At 40.7% G+C, this 13,354-nt stretch overlaps 1 protein-coding gene across 1 annotated transcript in view; it reads right to left on the bottom strand.

Moving 5' to 3' along the window:
* The window catches only part of LOC133504988 (gap junction delta-2 protein), a 42,597-nt gene that overhangs the window by 943 nt on the left and 28,300 nt on the right, over positions 1-13,354 (bottom strand). The gene's annotated exons all lie outside the window — the stretch shown is intronic.

Here is a 13,354-nt window from a genome sequence, read left to right as displayed (position 1 = left end):
CGCACGTTGCGACCTATTCACTCCGCACGAGTAGCCATTTGCCACTTTTACTCTCCAATCTAAAAAAAAAAACATGTGGAAAATCATCTTGCTTTAATGGTGTATTTTTAAATGGGGAATTAAAACAAAAACAGGGCTGTAGTCCTTAATGTACAAAGGAAAACACCCAGCACATTATGACAGGAATGATGGTGAAAGTTTTGAAGCCTCATTTTGTTAATTCAGATTTGATAGAGTTGTGAACAACACTCTTATCTGTCGCATGTAAAATTTATTAGTCATTTTTATTTCATTTTACAGGACTTTAAATAAAAATACAGCCCGCAGTATTTTAAAATAGCCCTTGTGAATCCTGAACTCCCATTTGAGATGGATGTCGTTGTATGAGTTTTATGTGAGTGTTTGTGTATGTCTGTGTGCATCTTTACAGATGACTTTTTGAAAACTGAAAAGAAGACAATAATTTTCTTGGGGGTTCGGTGGGGTTGAAGAAGACTTTAGTGTGATCTCTGAATGCTGAATGATACATTCACATGAATTCAGACAAAAATAATGCTGCAATATGCTGCAGCCAACACTGTCAAGTGGCCACTGACTATTGTAGATTTCATTTTTCTTTAAAAGCGCATGCAGGTCTAACATTCAAGCACAAATCCTAGCATTGCGATTTCTTGTTGGTGTAGCTTGCGAAGGAAGGCAGTGTCCGATAGTCAACAAAGCAAATCTTGACTGACTTTTGACCTAATCTTCAACTGTTTTGTCAAAGCAGTTTAGGGGCAAAGTAGCTCCAATAAAATGAAAAAAAAAAGAAAAAAAAATTCAATAGAAGGTCAAGCAATCAGGGCAGGCTACTCCAGAAGGCTTTGTGGATCTCCTTCACCAGGAAGAAAGTAGAAGAGCAAGATCACAGATGTAAAAAAAATTCGAAAACAACATGTTTTGTGATGGAAAACGACACAGTGTCACTCCTTGGCCACTGCTCACCCTGATGAGAACCAGGGAAGAAAAATTGGATTCATCAGCCGGGAAGAAAATGCCAGAAAATGTCCACGCATGGGCAACCCCATAACTCACGTATACTTTGTTTTTCTTTTGTTGTGTTTTCTATTTATCTGTGAATATTTATTATGTGGTGACAGAAGAAGTACACACAATACAACAAAGGGAGACTGCAACGAATATCATAAAAGGGATCAAATAAGGATGATAGTGCAGTATGTGTGGTTCACATTGGGATACATACCGGTACCCAATTAATGTTGTTTGTATGGATGTATAGATATTTAGTATATAGAAGATAGTGAAAGTCGTTCTCAGCACCTGCATCCAGTGTGGACTTGGCGCTGCTTCACATACACTTCCTTGATGCTAAACACACATACACATAAACTCATTAGACATTCACTGTTTGTTTTAGTCCTCCTTTCTTCTCTTGAGTACCTCTCGAGCAAACGACTTTCTTTTGTTCTCTTCCTCTGTCGATCCATCCCTCATTGATTTTCAGATCTTTAGAGCAGGCAAATAGCGTTTCCAGGGGAAGCTTTTTGCTTTTCGTTGCTTGCGTGTGGATGTTGGCTCTCATTGGCTACTTATTCTGTCCAAAAACAAACTCCATGCAGACCTGCATATTTCTGCTAATGAATCCTTTCATTGAAGTGAGAATCCAGTTCCACACAAGAGCAACTCTCACTAATAACCACCATTTATTTTAATGAGAATCTCATGAATAACAATGCGATGAATGGCTCCCGTTGCTGCATGTGACTCAAAGTGCATGACTTTAAATAGCATATCAAACCTGACCTCATTACATTAATCGTGGATTTATGGGTTTTGTCCACATACAAGTCAATACTAGGAATTTTCAGGCAGTGTTTTGAAGTGTTTTACATTGTCATGGGCTCTCTGTGTTGAAAATGCTATTTGTTTACTTAAGGCTGGAAAAGCTTGTGGTCTGGATGAAATTTCTGTTGAAATACTTAACGCAGGAGGCCACGAATTTGAGATCCTTGTAAAACTGTTCCGATGCTTACTCGACTTGCAAGAAGTCCCGGTGACATGGAAAGATGGAGAAATAATTTTGCTACATAAATCGGGTGTTAAATTGGACATCCAAAAAAATAACTGAACCACACAATGAGTACGAAATCCTTCTGTGTGTATCCTTCATCGACTCTGAAAAAGCATTTGACTGAGTCACCACCACTTCGATACTGCAGGCGCGAGGAAAACAAGAGATAGAGCCGACCCATAGCAACATTCTACAATCACAACGTTTCTTCAGGTTCAATACAAATTGATGCTGAAAGAGTGAGCTTAGGAAAAGGGGTCAGGCATGGCGACACACTGTCTCGGAAGCTCAACTCTGAAAATGAAGAAAAGCAAATTCAAGGTCATGTTCAACTGTTACTGTCCACAAAAAGATCGCAAAATGGAGGACTATATTTAGGCCAACTTGTAATGATGGAAATAGAAGTACAGCACTGAAGTTGAATGCCTCACAAGGCTTGGCTGGCATATTCACAAACAATCTTCCCATTTGCTCGAAAAGAAAAGTTCTAAAAAGAAATGTTTTTTACCAGTACTCACTTACGGGCAATGAAACATGGACTACAAATGCCAGTTATACAAATACTACTTGTAACCCAAAGGAACATGGAATACCAAATGTTGAAAATAAGTATTCAAGACACTGTTGGATAAGATACCAGACCACATTCAAAAAAAGTAATAATGATATATATATATATATATATATATATATATATATATATATATACATATGTATAAACAGTGCCTTGTGAAAGTATTCGGGCCGCTTGAACTTATCAATATTTCGCCACATTTCAGGCTTCAAACATAAATTTACAAAATTACAATTATGATGTGGGAACGAGATTTATTGGATATTTCAAACTTTTTTTAACAAATAAAAACCTGAAATTGGGGCGTGCAATAATGTTTGGCCCCCTTCCATTCATACTTTGAAGCGCCACATTTTGCTGCAATTCCAGTTCGAGCTCAGTGAGGTTGCATGGAGAGCGTTTGTGAACAGCAGTCTTCAGCTCTGCCCACACATTCTCGATTGGATTCAGCTCTGAACTTTGACTTAGCCATTCTAACACCTGGATGCGCTTATTTGTGAACCATTCCATTGTAGATTTGGCTTTATGTTTTGAATCATTGTCCTGTTGGAAGTTAAATCTCTGTCCCAATCTCAGGTCTTTTGCAGACTCCAACAGGTTTTCTTCCAGAATGGTCCTGTATTTGGCATTCGTCCATTCGTCTTCCCATCAATTTTAACCATCCTTCTCTTCCTTGTCCCAGCTGAAGAAAAGCAGGGCCAAACCATGAGGCTGCCACTACCATGTTTGACAGTGGGGATGGTGCGTTCAGGGTGATGAGCTGTGTTGCTTTTACGCCAAACATTTTGTTTTGCATTGTGGCCAAAAAGTTCGATTTTGCTTTTATCTGACCGGAGCACCTTCTTCCACATGTTTGGTGTGTCTGCCAGGTGGCTTGTGGCAAACTTTAAACAAGACTTTCTCTAGATATCTTTGAGAAATGGCTTTCTTCTTGCCACTCTTCCATAAAGGCCAGATTTGTGCAGTGTACGACTGATTGTTGTCCCATGGACAGACTCTCACACCTCAGCTGTAGATCTCTGCAGTTCATCCAGAGTGATCATGGGCTTCCTAGCTGCATCTCTGATCAGTTTTCTCCTTGTTCGAGGTGAAAGTTTAGAGGGATGCCCGGGTCTTGGTAGATTTGCAGTGGTCTGATACTCCTTCCATTTCAATATGATTGCTTGCACAGTGCTCCTTGAGATGTTTAAAGCTTGGGGAAACTTTTTGTATCCAAATCCTGCTTTAAACTTAAACTCCACAACAGTAATTCGGACCTGCCTGGTGTGTTCCTTGGTCTTCATAATGCTCTCTGCACTTCAAACAGAACCATGAGACTATCGAAGAGCAGGTGCATTTATACGGAGACTTGATTACACAAAGGTGGATTCTAGTTATCATCATCAGTCAACATTGGATCATTCAGAAATCCTCACTGAGCTTCTTAAGTGAGTTTGCTGCACTGAAAGTAGAGTGCGAATAATACTGTATGCCCCACTTTGCAGTTTTTTATTAGCTAAAAATGTATAAAATAGCCAATAAATTTCATTCCACTTCATGATTGTGTCCCACTTGTTGTTGATTCTTGACAAAAAGAACATTATATATCTTTATGTTTGAAGCCTGAAATGTGGTGAATGGTTGAAAAGTTCAAGGGGGCCGAATACGTTCACAATGACTAAATGAAACAGGATCTGGCAGAGAGAATATAAACCACAAAGGCGAAAGTTCAATTGAGCATGCTCCCCCCATGTGTGAACGGTGTTAATGGCCAAATACCCCCCGCATCGTAAAACGTTGTGTAATTGGTTTGAGCTATATCTAAACAGTTGGTCGTACCATAGAATAATTTAATTTCGTGTTTAGTGAATAATCAAAAAGTTAACAACATACTATAACTAGCAAAATGTCTCTTTTGCATCATGAACAAAGCCTCAGATCCAAGTATGTTTTCTTCCTTTCTGCTATGTGTGAAGGTCTGATTTGTGAACAGAACACATTAATGATTAATTATGATGCTCAGGTAAACGCTCATTACAGATTGTGAAATGTTTTGGTTCTGAAAATGAAGAACTGCTTAGGGCAGTAGCATATTATGGGCTATTCTAGTGAGATACAGTGCTGTGGGCCAACCCAAATCATGAAAAATATAAAACTATTTATCCAGTCAGCTTTCAGACAATATTGCAGTTTCTCAAAATAACAAATATTAATAATTGCGAGATGGATTAGTTTGAACATGTTTATGAAAGATTGAACAATGTCAAAGTGGCCCTTACATTCTTCAAATTTTCTTTCTGGAGGAGGCTACGCAGATGAAACAAAATCAACGTGCCAAACATGAAACACAATAATCCATCCATTCATTTCCTGAGCCACTTATCTTCACAAGGGTCACGGGAGTGCTGGAGCCTATTCCAGCTGTCAACGTGCAGGAGGCGGGGTACGCCCTGAACTGGTTGCCAGCCAATCGCGGAGCACGTGGAGACAGACAGCAGTCGCACTCACAATCACACCTAGGGGCAATTTAGAGTCTCCAATTCATTTTTGGGATATGGGAGGAAACCGGACTGCCCGGAGAAAACCCACGCAGGCATGGGGAGAACATGCAAACTCCACACAGGTGGGGGCGGAATTTGACCTCTGGTCCTGAGAACTATGAGGGCAACGATCCAACCAGTTGTTCCTCTGTGTCACCCTGAAATTTAATAATATGAAAGAAAACAAATATTCTTTTTCATGTTTAGGATTAGGGCTAGGATTGGGGCTAAAGTAGTTCAGGATGTGTTAAAGGTAGGATTAAGATGGGTTAGGGTTTGTGGGAAAATTAAAAGCGCCACACTCACATACTTTTTTGCCCATCTGGTAGCAGTAGGGCATGTTGTACCCAGGTACAGCAGCCAATCAAAGCATCTTTGTGCAGTGGTGTGTTTCCTGGAGACAGTAATATTGGGGCAGGACATGTACTGAAAGGAATGCGCATGGGATTCTCAATAACACCTCTTCGCCTTCATCCAGGCTAACAGTGAGGTTGGCTTTTTTCCCATCCTCTCCTTGGTTGCGCTAAATAGTCTTGCAGTGGGCTCAATGGGTGCCTGTGAATATTCTCATTGATTTCATTCCCAGGTCATTGAATGGATTTCAACCGGACTGTTGTTTGTCTTGGAAGACATTTTGCTTCTCATCTGAGAAGGCTTCATCAGTTCTTACAAAAAGCCATAGTTAGGATGTTTGCGTGAAAAGTCAACTCTTAACTAACTTGGAGCATCAATAGCTTTAATTTCCTAACAAACATTGGTTAGTGTGTCCTAACTAAGTCTTTTTGCATGAACTGATGAAGCCTGTCCAGATGAGAGGCAAAATGTCTTCTCAGACAAGCAGAACAGTTGAGTTGCAATGAATTCGATGCTCTAAGAAAGTTCAATGTGTGTTAGAGGAGAACCAAAGTAAGACATTATTAAAAAATTATTAAAGAAATTGAACAAAAAAAAAATGGACATTATCTAGTTAGTTTGGCCAACCCTATTGCTGGCTAGCTTGTTTGAACCCAGAAAATGATTTATTCGGTGTACAAAGAAGGGGGGGCTTCTGAGGGCCCGGGTTCAATCTAGGCCCCGCCTATGTGGACTTTGCATGTTCTCCTCATGCCTGCGTGGGTTTTCTCCGGGCACTCCGGTTTCCTCCCACATCCCCAAAACATACATTAATTGGACACTCTAAATGAACCCCTCGGTGTGATTGTGAGTGCGACTTTTGTCTGTTTCCATGTGCCCTGTGATTGGCTGGAAACCAGTTCAGGGTGTACCCTGCCTCCTGCCCGAAGATAGCTGGGATAGGCTCCAGGACTCCCACGACCCTTGTGAGGATAAGTGGTGAGGAAAAAGGATGAATGGATGGATGTTTCCAGAGTAGTACCTATAAGCACAAACTACTGTAGCTAGGTCTGATTACACAGTGATGGCTAATCATTAAGTTTTTATGATTTTGTCAGGTTTTTAGATAAATATTGATTGTGAATTGTTCCAAATTATATTGTAGGATGTGGTGATCCACTGTAATGAAAATTCTTGACTGAAACCGAAAACAAGAAACTCAATGTCAAAAATCGAAAGCCAGCAAACCCAAAGAAATGACTATACCAATTATTAGTGAAATTTAATTGAATTGAACATTATTATTCTGTAATCATAATGTAAAATAATTATGACTGATATTTATGGTTGCACGATAGAGAGTCAGACTCACAGTTCTGAGGACCGGGGTTTAAATCCCAGTCCCACCTGTGTGGAGTTTGCATGTTCTCCCTGTGCCTGCGTGGGGTTTCTCTGGGAACTCCGGTTTCCTCCCATACATTCATTAACTCGAGACTCTAAATTGTCCTTAGGTGCGATCGTGAGTGTGACTGTTGTCTGTCTCTATCTGCCCTTCGATTGGCTGGCAACCAGTTCGGGGTGTACCCCGCCACCTGTCTGCTGGGATGGGCTCCAACACTCCCGCGACGCTTGTCAGGATTAAATGGCTCAACTATTGCATGGATGGATATTTATTTTTTTTAACACATATATTTATTTCTAGCATTTATTGCATCAACCTTGTAATGACGGCCTCATTTGCAGCCAAATGTCTTCAAATGTTCTTTTTGTATTTCCGACTGCTATACCTAAAATTGTTGCTGAAGCAAAGTACATTTGTACATACATCTCCAGAAGGTCGCAGATGACACCACGGTCATTTGGCCTCATCAAAGACTGCAACGAGTCTGCGTATCGACAGGAAGTGGCGAGTCTGCAGCTTTGGTGTGGTAAACACAACCTGGCGTTGAACACTCTAAAGACAGTGGAGATGATTGTGGACTTCAGGAGGCATCCTTCACCACAGCTGCCCCTGACGCTGTCCAACTGTCTTGTGTAAACCGCCAAGACCTTCAAGTTCTTGGGAATTACAGTCTCAGAGGACCTGAACTGGGGGACTAACATCAACTTCATCCTCAAAAAAGCCCAGCAAAGGATATACTTCTTGTGGCTTCTGAGGAAGGTCACATGAGCTGCTGAGACAATTCTACACAGCGGACATCCAATCAGTACTGCGTACCTCCATCACAGTCACAAAAAAGGACAAACTCAGACTTCAAGGGACAATCTAAACCGCTGAACGGATTGTCGGCACCACGCTACCCACTATTGAGGACTTGCACGCAACGCGAACTAGGTCCAGAGCAGGCAGGAGCCTTTCGGACCCCCCACATCCTGCCCAGCAGCTCTTCCAATTCCTTCCATCAAGAAAACTACAGATTAATGAAAGTCAAAAGTAGCAGGCATTCAAACAGTTTTTTCCCTTTGGCAATTGAGTCATTAAATTCTTGATCAGCGAACCTGCTATTTTCTACCTTGTGCCATGTTAGGACTCACAACCTGCAGGTCCAATCAGCATTAGATAGATAGATAGATAGATAGATAGATAGATAGATAGATAGATAGATAGATAGATAGATAGATAGATAGATAGATAGATAGATATAGATAGATAGATAGATAGATAGATAGATAGATAGATAGATAGATAGATAGATAGATAGATAGATAGATAGATAGAATGTACTGGCATCAGGACTTTGTAGCTGTGACTACCCCCTTTCTAACTCACCCTCTTCACAGGTAACTATGTCAGAAGTAGCGGACAAGGATTTTCAGACATAGGCCTTCAGTGACCTCCGCAGCCCTTTTCATAAAATAACATTATATACTGCAAGTATTGGTGGCACAGTGGGTCAGCTGGTAAAGCATCAGCCTCACAGTTCTGAGGACCTGGTTTCGATCCCGGCCGCGCCTGTGTGGAGTTTGCATGTTCTTCCCGTGCCTGTGTGGGCTTTCTCTGGGCACACCGGTTTCCTCCCACATCCCAAAAACATGCAAAATTAATTGGACACTCTAAATTTCCCCTAGGTGCGATTGTGAGTGTGACTGTTGTCTGTCTCCATGTGCCCTGCAATTGGCTGGCAACCAGTTCAGGGTGTACCCCGCCGCCTGCCCGTTGACAGCTGGGATAGGCTCCAGCACTCCCTCGGGGGATAAGCGGCAAAGAAAATGGATGTATACTGTAAGTATTTGTGGCATTAAAGCCTTTTGCACGTTTAAGGATGAATACCTACTGTTATTACTAAAGCAAGAACATGGTTACCCTTAACTTCCAAAAGCTTCCCTCCAATTAATGCCAAAGCTCTGTCGAGGTTGTGGTGAGTAGAGCACAATATAGTAGTTCACAATCAATATTTATATAATAACATGACAAAAACTTCTGATAAAATACAGCATACTCTGGAGAGATGCTGATACAGGTGCAGACTTCCTTTCTTTTCTCCTGTCTGTCTGTGGAAGCTAGCGGTCATGCTTTGTCAGGCTGCTCTGAACGTCTCCTAAAAAAGAGACAGACAGCAATTATCTTGTTTGATATGGCCTCACAGTCATTTGTTTCCTTAGTCACATTGAAAATGTATTTCTCCATCATCGCCCATCCCAGTAAATCAACAAATTTGCAATATTTTAGCTGAAACAATAAAAGTAGTAAACACAAATCAAAAACAAATTAATTGACCTGTGTTACCATAGCCCAGCTGCCTTTTATGTGTGTGGCTGAATTAGCTTGCTTTATCTTGTTGATGTCCATGTCCTTTCCCTTCTACGTTGGGGCAGCTAAACCCTCAATCAAAGGAAAGGATGCCAAGCATACCACATAGTGAGCGTGATTGGTAAATGCCCGTTGTTTTATTTCTTTATTTATTTTATCGTGATTAGGATAAATTCTGCCTGCCAAAAAGTACCTGCACACGGACAATTATCTGGAAATAATCAGTTGATCTTTCTTGATATGACTTTTTTTTAAAAAAAAAAACTCTCCTTAAGATATAGAAAGGTGTGTTTATTGTACAAACATTGAATTTTGTGCAACTTCCCCTGGAATAAAAACTGGAAGTATTAAAAAATCCAACATCAGACTATAAATTATACCACTATACTTTTCCCAATCCGTATGTAGTTGGAAGATGATCCTTGAATGACTACAATTGGATTGCAGCTTTGTTAAACATGAATCCAGGGAGAGTCCCTGGCCACAGTGCCAAATAACAGTTGGATAGCATTTAGTAGTGTGAAGGGAAGGGAACGCTACCAATGGCAGTCATTTTGCCACTCTTATGTGGCACAGATGTGGATTCACAGCGTTGAAATAATCCTTTCCAGCACGTGACGGCACGCAGTTGACATGCGCCTCTCATCCCAACCGCAGAGTACTGATGACCTCTAAAGAGGTAAAATACGAGGACGTCTTTTCACTCCTCCCACCTGTGATGAGCTGCCAAGTCCATGTGTGAGGGGACTGTAGAACAATTGAATTGAAAATATGAAAATAAGAAAAAATGTGTCCCCCCCCTATAAGGACAGTGTTAAGAAGCTTAGTGAGCAGATAATTCACAATACCAGAGTGAGAGAGTGTGGCACTAAAGATCTGCATGCACATAAACACGCTATATTATAGGGCGAGCGTCAAGCAATCATGCATCCGTGCAACGCATCATCATCTAGACAGCAAGTACAAAGTATTTCAACTAGCTGCATTTTGCAAAAAAAAAAAAAAAACAAACATCAAATTGCATTTTGAGATGAATTAGTTCCAGACAGGGATAAAACGATTATAAAGTCACACACAAAAAAATCCAGTGAGGCTGAGACATCTCCTTAAATTAAAAAAAGTAACCTGCCAGTGGCATGGCACTATGTGAGAGATCGGTGGTGGTGGTGGGGGGGTAATAAGGAAACCAGCAAAGGAAGAAAATCTCATCGTGGAGAATGAATTATATAATAACATGCAAACCCACTGCATGTAATCTGTGACTGCACCAGGGGAGGATTCTTGCATTAGCATTTTTTTATTGTTAATGCCATCAAATAGCTTCAGATTATCATAACCCATGCAGTTAAAGCCCCATCTATCCCGTCACCCCTTTTGTCTAACAGTCACAGGAATAAACATTTTCATCTGCACAGGAAGCGCCTTCTAAATTGATGCTAGACTTGGGAACGCGGTTATTACAAATTGAATGGCTGGGTTGCACGTAACGTCACGCTTGTTCATCCGTGTACTTCACCGTCAATGTTGCAGACAAGCAGTCAGCTGTCCATTGTTATCCTGCCAGATTTTTTGTTGTATCTACAGATGTGGAAATCGCAAAAACAGAGACTTTGGGAAGCCATTTTTCCGGGTTCCAAAGATTAGAGTGCATAAAGGAGAAGATACAATGGAGTTATCAAAAAAAAACGGCAACAAATGTGGCTTGCAAATATACGACGTGCAGATCTGAACGAAGCTTGAGTACACAAGGCAAATGGTTATTTAAAAGTCTGTTCTGATCATTTTGTAAGCGGTAAGCATGTGTATTTCTAGTGTCCAGATATTATACATCGGGGAAGTCTTTCAGATATTTTGAAAGTACGTCATTGTGGAGAGTACACGGATCGATATCTTCACAGATTTTGATCTTCTTTACATACTGTATCTACAGTGAAGAAAAGTAAGTATTTGTACACCCTGCTATATTGCAAGTTCATCCACTTAGAAATCATGGAGGGGTCTGAAATTTTCATCGTAATCCATGCACTATGAGAGAGATCCAAAAAAAAAAAAAAAAATTCCAGAAATCACAATGTATGATTTTTTAACTATTTATTTGTGTGATAGAGCTGCAAAAAAGTATTTGAACACCTTGGTAAACCAATGTTAATATTTGGTACAGTAGCCTTTGTTTGCAATTACAGAGGGCAAACGTTTCCTGTAGTTGTTCACCAGTATTGCGCACACTGCTGGGGGTATTTTGGCCCACTCCTCCACACAGATCTTCTCTAGATCAGACAGGTTTCTGGGCTGTCACTGTGAAACAGAGCGTTTCAACTCCCTCTAAAGATTTTCTATTGGGTTTAGGTCTGGAGACTGGCTAGGCCACGCCAGAACCTTGATATGCTTCTTACAGAGCCACTCCTTGCTTTTCCTGGCTGTGTGCTTTTTGTCATTCTCATTTTAAAAGACCCAGCATCATCCCTTCTTCAATGCTCTGACTGAGGGAAAGAGGTTGTTCCCCAAAATCTCACAATTCATGGCCTCTCCTTAATACAGTGCAGTTGTCCTGTCCCATGTGCATAAAAACACCCCCAAAGCATGATGCTACCACCCCCATGTTTCACAGTAGGGATGGTGTTCTTGTGAAGAAACTCATCGTTCGTCTTCCTCCAAACACGGTTAAGTGGAATTCTGATTTCAATTGCTCCGTAGCCCATTCCAGTCGTGTGGAGTTGTACAATTTTGTCTGTGGTGTCTTTTGACAGCTCTTTGCTCTTGGCCATGTTACAAGTTTGAGTCTTACTGATTGTACGAATTGGACAGGTGTCTTTATTGCTGCGAACGACCTCAGACAAGTGCATCTGATTCAGGATAATACATGGAGTGGAGGTGGACTTTTAAAGGCATACTAAGAGGTCTTTGAGGGTCAGAATTCTAGCTGATAGGCAGGTGTTGAAATACTTATTTGCAGCTGTATCACACAAATAAATAATCAAAAAAAAAATCTGACGTTGTGATTTCTGGATTTTTCTTTTTAGATTATCTCTCTCACAGTGGACATGCACCTATGATGAAAATTTCAGACCCCTCCATGATTTCTAAGTGGGAAAACTTGCAATATAGCAGGGTGTTCAAATAATTATTTTCTTCACTGTAGCATTGGCGACATCAGAGTGAATTTAAGTAGGCCGAAATCATCCGCCGCTTACACATGGGTCTGTGGACGTTGCCATTGTGATGTGGTCTGCAACGCCTAGCTTGTCTGTAGAAATGGCGGCGATTCTTACGTGATTGCAAACCAAGGATCGTGTGATTTATCGTGGTTTATGTTGCACAAATGCATTTTTATTGTTTCAACATCAAATTATTGAACGCAATTCTTGCTTTCAAAAATAATGAAGAAACATTTACGCTTCACCCTGCATGCACGCACTATCCTCACATTTGGAGTCGTATTAGAATGTTTCAACACACTCACACCCTCCACTCCCAGCAGACGCTGTTTGTTGTTCCCTTTGAATAATGTTTTGCCTGTGCGACTACGCAGGGGTTGGGGATTGGGGACACTGACACATCTCATAATAAACCAAGTGCAGCAACTGGGTTTCTGTCATGCTATAAACATACATCCAGACACTTTCCCAAAACTTTCAGGATCATGGGAAAAGTTCTTTTATTTATTCATGGTATTCATTCTGCATAGTTCCATTCAAAAAGTGAAACTTCCATAGATTATTGATTCAGGGTGCACAAACTATTTTTTTTCTTTTTTTTGATATAATTTGGGATTTCAAGCTCATAAAACCTACAAAATCAGCAATTCAAACAATTTGAATAATGTGAAGAACTCACCATTTATTTTTGTTTTGATTGTTTGATTTGAAAAAAAATTACAGTCATATTAATCCTTCCATCCATTTGTGTTTCCTTGATGCTTGCTGTCCATTATTTTTTGTTTTATGTTGTGGTGCCTGTCCTTTTCCTCTTGGTAATACCGAATAGATTTTCAATATGTTTTGGATACGGCAAGTTGGCCGGCCAATCAAGCACTGTCATGGCATGGGCATCAGAGCAGATTTTGGTGCTTCTGGCGGTCTGGGCAGCGGCCAGGTCCAGCCGGAAGA

Source organism: Syngnathoides biaculeatus, chromosome 8 (assembly GCF_019802595.1).
Source record: "Syngnathoides biaculeatus isolate LvHL_M chromosome 8, ASM1980259v1, whole genome shotgun sequence".
Lineage (NCBI taxonomy): Eukaryota > Metazoa > Chordata > Actinopteri > Syngnathiformes > Syngnathidae > Syngnathoides > Syngnathoides biaculeatus.
This window is presented reverse-complemented; position numbering and strand designations above follow the sequence as displayed.